Below are 7,081 nucleotides of genomic sequence, written 5' to 3'. Positions count from 1 at the left end.
CATATTTATATGTTTTTGGAATCAGCAAATGATGGAGAATAAGATAAACGTAAATTTGGATCGTTTTATAAATTTTTATTTTTTTTTACAATTTTCAGATTTTTAATGACCAAAGTCATTAATTAATTTTTAAGCCACCAAGCTGAAATGCAATACCGAAGTCCGGGCTTCGTCGAAGATTACTTGACCAAAATGTCAACCAATTTGGTTGAAAAATGAGGGCGTGACAGTGCCGCCTCAACTTTCACGAAAAGCCGGATATGACGTCATCAAAGACATTTATCAAAAAACTGAAAAAAACGTTCGGGGATTTCATACCCAGGAACTCTCATGTCAAATTTCATAAAGATCGGTCCAGTAGTTTAGTCTGAATCGCTCTACACACACACACACACAAACACACACACACACACACACACACACACACACGCACACACACGCACACGCACATACACCACGACCCTCGTTTCGATTCCCCCTCGATGTTAAAATATTTAGTCAAAACTTGACTAAATATAAAAACAAGTCGCGTAAGGCGAAATTACTACATTTAGTCAAGCTGTCGAACACACGGAATGAAACTGAACGCACTGTATTTTTTCACCAAGACAGTACAGCTTCGTCAATCCCCGCGTGAAGGAAATCGCTCACCTTCCACGTGCAAAACGTAGTGATATTGACACGCCAGATTAGCGCGGTGGCGTATTGTGTTAAGCAGGAAAGCGCGCTTTTCTGTATTCTTGTTAACTTTCTGAGCTTGTTTTGAATACAACCTATCATATCTATATGTTTTTTGAATCAGGAAATGATAAAGAATAAGATGAAATCATTTTTAGATCGATTTCTTAAATTTTAATCGTAAGACTAATTAATCTATTTTCGTTAATTGTGATCACATTTTAAGAGTAAACATGACATATGTATATATTTTTAGATTCAGAATGTGATGAAGAATACGATGCAATCAATTTTAAATCTGTTTGCGAAAAATCGATTTTAATGACAACTTTAATGAGCAAACTCATTAATTAAATTTTAAGCCTCCAAGCTGAAATGCAATACCAAAGTCCGGGCTTCGTCGAAGATTACTTGACCAAAATTTCAACCAATTTGGTTAAAAAATGAGAGCGTGACAGTGCCGCCTCAACTTTCACGAAAAGCCGGATATGACGTCATCAAAGACATTTATAAAAAAAAATGAAAAAAAACGTCATGAAGATCGGTCCAGTAGTTTTCTCTGAATCGCTCTACACACACACACACACACATACACCACGACCCTCGTCTCGATTCCCCCCTCTACGTTAAAACATTTAGTCAAAACTTGACTAAATGTAAAAACACCCGACAGAAATGTTCACAAAGTAAAGAAATATTGCACTTCAAACACTGAAATCTCCTAGAGTAAAAAAAAACCCGTTAAGTCGCTAGTTTTGCACATGTTCATTTCGCCCTTGCGTTGTCTAGCGCGTAGTTTGCAGAAATCCTCTCACGCTCCCGCAATAATTGCCTAGTTCATAAAGCCATAAAGGGAGCAGAGTATATGTATAGGTTACAACACGAGTGGTTTTTTATATGGCTTGTATTTCAGTCAAGACCCAGCGGATGAATATCATCGGGAGACACGAGCCTCTGGCGAGTGTCTCTCGATTGATATTCCCGCTGGGTCTTGACTGAAATACAAGCCATATAAAAAACCACGAGTGTTGTAATCTGTATATCCCATTCTACCATCAAACACAAAGTGTAGACTACTAGCGGCACTGTTGCGATCTGTGCAGGGTAAAACTGTTGCCAGCGAGACTTAGCCCTTTTGCAACCTTAAACTAAGTGACCGTCGCTGAAAAAATAAAACGAATGAGTGCATCGATAAGTACGCGGTAACACTACTTTCAGACCATTTAAAAGCTTTAAGTAAAGGTTCATAAGTTGCAAGAAAGTAATGAAGTCGAATAGAAATTAATTTAGTTGAAGCGCACAATTCTTTTGTTTTGCGTTTCAGGTCGGCAGAACGGGCGAAACGGGTTTGGGACCCATTTGGCTTACTCGATTCAGAATTGATTCCACGTTGTTTTTCTCGAACGTGTGTAATTAGGCTTATTGACAGAGAAGCAAATCTTAGGGAACAAATATGTAGGTTTAGATTTAACCATTTGCTCCCTATTTGAAATGTATCTACGTGATAAACTGTTTTGCGAGTGTGTTTGCATGGATGAACTTAAACTGGTATGGGTGAGAGGAAAACGCGACCGACACGTCTGTCACCGCCGATTGATTGCATTTTGAAGGAATATGACTGGATTACGGAAAAATATGTGGACTTACTGCAGAGCCAGGCAAAAGAGTAGACTTGCTCGCAAAACACGTGAAACAGCCGATGTTTGATAGCTGTAAAGGCGCACACCGGCAAAACACACTACCGACAGATTCTCAAAAGTCGTCTGCTAACGATGCAAGGGGAGGGTACTCGTGTTTTTGTTTTGGTTCGCTAGCATCTGGTTATCTTGTAAGTTGAATGTTCGTTTTTTTCGACCTGCATTGCTTTCATAATGAAAGAAACTTTTGCTTATTGCATCTCATACATCAGATCAGTTCTGAGATTAATTTTTGCGTGCAACTGATATGGTTTTCTGAGCCGTGCAATGCGATTTTAGAACTTCATACAAATGTGTCACATTGTTCGGCGCGAGGTCAAAGGTCGGGAGGAAAGTAGTCCTTTGCCCAAATCGGAATCTGCACTATCATATATTTTTTGGAGTCCATGATGTATTTATTGAGCTATAAAAATACAACATATATACCCATACTGAAGTAACAGAGACAAAGAAGGGAGGTCATGGGATATCGTTTTATATCCCATTTGTCATAACACACGCCCAATTTCGCTATCTCAGTGTACAAGGAAAGGGCACTAGAACCTCGTTCGTATCGCAGAGTAGCCCTTTGAAACGATAGCAGGGCTTGGGATCAAGAGAACACTGGTCACAAGATCGTACATTTCTGCGGGACCCTTTAGCTAACTTCTTACTATCTTTGTCTGCAAAACATTCTGTTTGAGACAGGAGAGGTTTTGACGGATCTTGATCTTGTCCGTGGGAACTGCTGGTCTATCTTGTTATAGCACTGTTTTGATTGGTTACTGCTGGTCTATCTTGTTAGAGCACTGTTTTGATTGGTTACTGCTGGTCTATCTTGTTAGAGCACTGTTTTGATTAGTTACTGCTGGTCTATCTTGTTAGAGCACTGTTTTGATTGGTTACTGCTGGTCTATCTTGTTAGAGCACTGTTTTGATTGGTTACTGCTGGTCTATCTTGTTAGAGAACTGTTTTGATTGGTTACTGCTGGTCTATCTTGTTAGACCAATCAAAACAGTGCTCTATCTTGTTAGAGCACTGTTTTGATTGGTTACTGCTGGTCTATCTTGTTAGAGCACTGTTTTGATTGGTTACTGCTGGTCTATCTTGTTAGAGCACTGTTTTGATTGGTTACTGCTGGTCTATCTTGTTAGAGCACTGTTTTGATGGGTTTCTAACCCTCTGAAAACGTTAAGCTTGAATTTTGTTTAATTCCTTTGTATTGGCAACTACACCTGTCCAAAGACAGGCCAGATAACCATAGCATGACAATAAGTGCGTCAACTGGGACAATTCACTGTTGTTGTTTTTTGTAAGGCGGTAAACACAGCACTGGTTACAGTGTTTCTTTTCAGTGTGTACTATATAACTAGAGAATCTTTTTCAAGCGACGAAACTTTTCTCAAAGACAGGTATGGAGCATTGTGTAAAAACGTTTTTGATGTTGGTAAATTATTACAAATCCCCCGAGCTGTACCTCTGAAGCGTTTTATTCAGACATTCTATCACAGATAGATAGAAATAAAACAGATTCGCCTTACAATTATTCCATCACATAAATATTAATCTGTGTCCTGTGAGTATCTTGGAAAATTGGAATGGTGTGCACCACTGAAAATACGTTCAAGCAATGGATCAATTCGAGAAATGCATTGAATATAATGTTTTATTGAAAGAAAGTAACTTCGTTTTGTTTATGTTCTGCTTAAAAAAAATTGCATTCTCTTCAAAGAATCATCACACTGTGAACATTGTTAGCTTCGTGTAAGTCATGAAATGTAGGTAGACTTCAATTATCCTGAGATTAAATCCACTAAGTCATCTAGCATGTCTAGTTCAAGTGTGACTTTCTGCGTGATATACGTTCTGAGCTAGAACTTGAGTACATGCAGTGTGTGTGTGTGTGTGTGTGTGTGTGTGTGTGTGTGTGTGTGTGTGTACGGACGTGCGTGCGTGCGTATACGTGCGTGCGTGCGTGCGCGTGCGTGCGTGCGTGCGTGCGTTCGCGATAAAGAGAGAGATAGTATTTAAACGTTTTCTACGTCCTCTTATTATACTGGAAGTTGCATTAATTGAGATAAGCTATTCGAGTGTGGTTGTGTGTTTGTCTGTCTGTTAGTTTCTTCTCAAATCTAGATCATGTGTTTGAAATTCCAGACTTGTTACAGCAGTTTCGTCAATCATGTCGCAGGTTATGCTTTTAGTGTTTTTGTTTGGAAAGAGTCTAGATCAGATTTTTTTTCTTGTACTCGACTAAACCTTTTGGTTTCTTTTCTTTTTTTGTTGACAGGTTACCTTTTGTGCCTTTGCAAACCAATTTGCACAGTCACGTTATGTTGACGTACTTTGATACTGTATGTTATTGTATGATATATTATATGTGTACAAGTTGACCCTAACTGAACCTACCTCCAATTAACATAATGTGCAAACGACTACGTTTTGGGCGCAAAAACTGACAGACAGACCTTTGTACGTCATTATGTACTGTGACGAAAGACTAAATAGAGATTTGGGTTGGATGCACAGAATGAGAGAGAGAGAGAGAGAGAGAGAGAGAGAGAGAGAGAGAGAGAGAGAGAGAGAGAGAGAGAGAGAGAATGTGTGTGTGTGTGTGTGTGTGTGTGTGTGTGTGTGTGAGAGGGGGAGAGATGTAAGACTTTTTTCAGTTATACAGCCCAACTTAATATTTCCTTTACCTTCCCCCCACCCCACCCCACCCCCATCCTGCCCTTGTCTTGCCCCCTACTGCTTCCTCCCCTCTCCTCCCCCCCACCCCTCCCCCTCGTCTAGAAAACCTGCGAGATGCATTTCTCTCAACTGTTGATATTTTATATAATTTGTAAGTGAATGCGGAAGAAAGCAAGGAGAGAGGTAGAGAAGTTTGAAGCCCAGAAAATGGTGCCCATTGCATTTTTCTTATCTTTTAAGTTGGTTGTTCTTTTTTCCTCTGTTTCGGTTGAATTGTTTTATCGTTCGTTAATTGTTTATTTTGATTACTATTATTTTTACACGTGCAAATTTGGGTGAACAAGGCATTAAAGAGTACCTGGAATAAGGGATGAATTTGTTCTGCATGCTGAATTAAAACAAACTCCAAAAACTTTATCTTATTCCTTGAAGTGTCTCAACTCTGGATGTGTGTGTGTGTGTGTGTGTGTGTGTGTGTGTGTGTGTGTGTATGTGTGTGTTTGTGTGTGTGTGTGTGTGTGTGTCTGCCTGTCTGTCGATGTATCTGTCCTACGTATATCTGTCTGTCTCTCTGTCTGTTTGTGTAAGTCTGTTATTAACCTTGCAGATGCATAGATCTATAATTAGGTTAGGGTATTTTTTTCTTTATAAACATCACTTTATTACATATTGTTAAGCTTAACATATATGCCACGGTATGCATAACATTCGTTCTCACACCAGTATCATTCTGAATTCATCGGCTCTACAATATTTCCTCAAAGTACTTTTGCCTAACACAATTTGAACTGAGTAAATGAAATATCCCAACGGGCACTTAGACACCGATGAATCACCCACCCTCCCCATAAACTGTTTCTATGAGTCATTGTCCTTTATAAAACTCACAGCGCGATGTGGCTGTGACGACTCTTAGCGTAAATGAAAACAAAAATTTGAAAAAAAGACATTGACACCAACATCACCCTAAACTCATCGCATCCACGAAATATGCACAAAAAGTACTTTTGTCTTGCGAAACTCAAACAGTATCAAACAAATACTCCAACAGGTATTCAAACAGTCATGCATTATATACCTATCCAATCCACAAATGTCATCAAAGAATTTAGCTAAAGGAAAATAAAACTGCTGACTTTAAGTTGATGGCAGTAGGACATTTTAGTGTTAATTAAAGAAACCCAACTAAGCATGCATTAAGACACCTATCCGTCCTGTAGACCCAGTAAATTTCTCAAAGTCCTTATGCCTCACAAAGATCGAAACAGTGCAAATGAAATACCCAAAGCATTGAAACATCTTTAAACTCATACTCCCCGTACGAAACACAGCAACAATGGCAGTGCAGTAGGTAAAAATCAGTCGCCCGCTTGCCACGGCTGTTCAGACAAGAGAAATCCAATCTCAGATCCTGGCCACAGCACCATCGCAAAGATGAAAGTGTATGGCGTAAAAAAGAGACTAAATAAACACCCCCGAAAAAGGTATACCGACTCATTGGTTTAAAAAAAATCATACTACAAACTTCCTGTCTTACGAAATTCAAACAGAAAAAACGGCAATGTTTTCCCAAACTCTTTCCTTTTCAGTGTAAACGTGAATCAAATACCCTCGCCCCCCCCCCTCCCCCCCCCCTAAAACCATTAGGATACCAATATTACCCATATCTTGTTCGTCCAAACCATGTGTCCTCCAAGGCTTTTAGCTTTACGAAATTCAAACAATGCAACAGTGGCAGTGGGTAATCAGTGTCCCACTGTTGGCGGCTGTTTGGACACCAGAAAACCCTAGATCCTGGTCGCGGCACCATAGCAAAGACGACAGGGTAGCGGCGCAGAAAAGACTAAGAAAATACGAGGCAGACAGCCGTGTGGTCGACAAACAGCTAATCACGGAGAGAAAAGCAAGTTCACCGAGCCCTCCCCTGAATTCCGATATTTCGCTTGATGGCGTCTGGCCGGGCTAGAGAGAAAATTGCAGTACCGCACATGTTCCACAGGCTTCAGGATTTCAGGATTTCAGGATTTTTTTCTTC

General features: G+C 39.8%; 1 protein-coding gene across 1 annotated transcript in view; it reads right to left on the bottom strand.

Annotated features, from left to right (window-relative positions):
- LOC138975582 (protein N-terminal glutamine amidohydrolase-like) overlaps window positions 1-7,081 on the bottom strand; it is a 570,098-nt gene that overhangs the window by 151,134 nt on the left and 411,883 nt on the right. The gene's annotated exons all lie outside the window — the stretch shown is intronic.

The sequence above is a fragment of the Littorina saxatilis genome, linkage group LG9, assembly GCF_037325665.1.
Source record: "Littorina saxatilis isolate snail1 linkage group LG9, US_GU_Lsax_2.0, whole genome shotgun sequence".
Classification (NCBI taxonomy): Eukaryota; Metazoa; Mollusca; class Gastropoda; order Littorinimorpha; family Littorinidae; genus Littorina; species Littorina saxatilis.
Note: the sequence above shows the minus strand (reverse complement) of the source record. Positions and strands in the feature narration are given on the sequence as shown.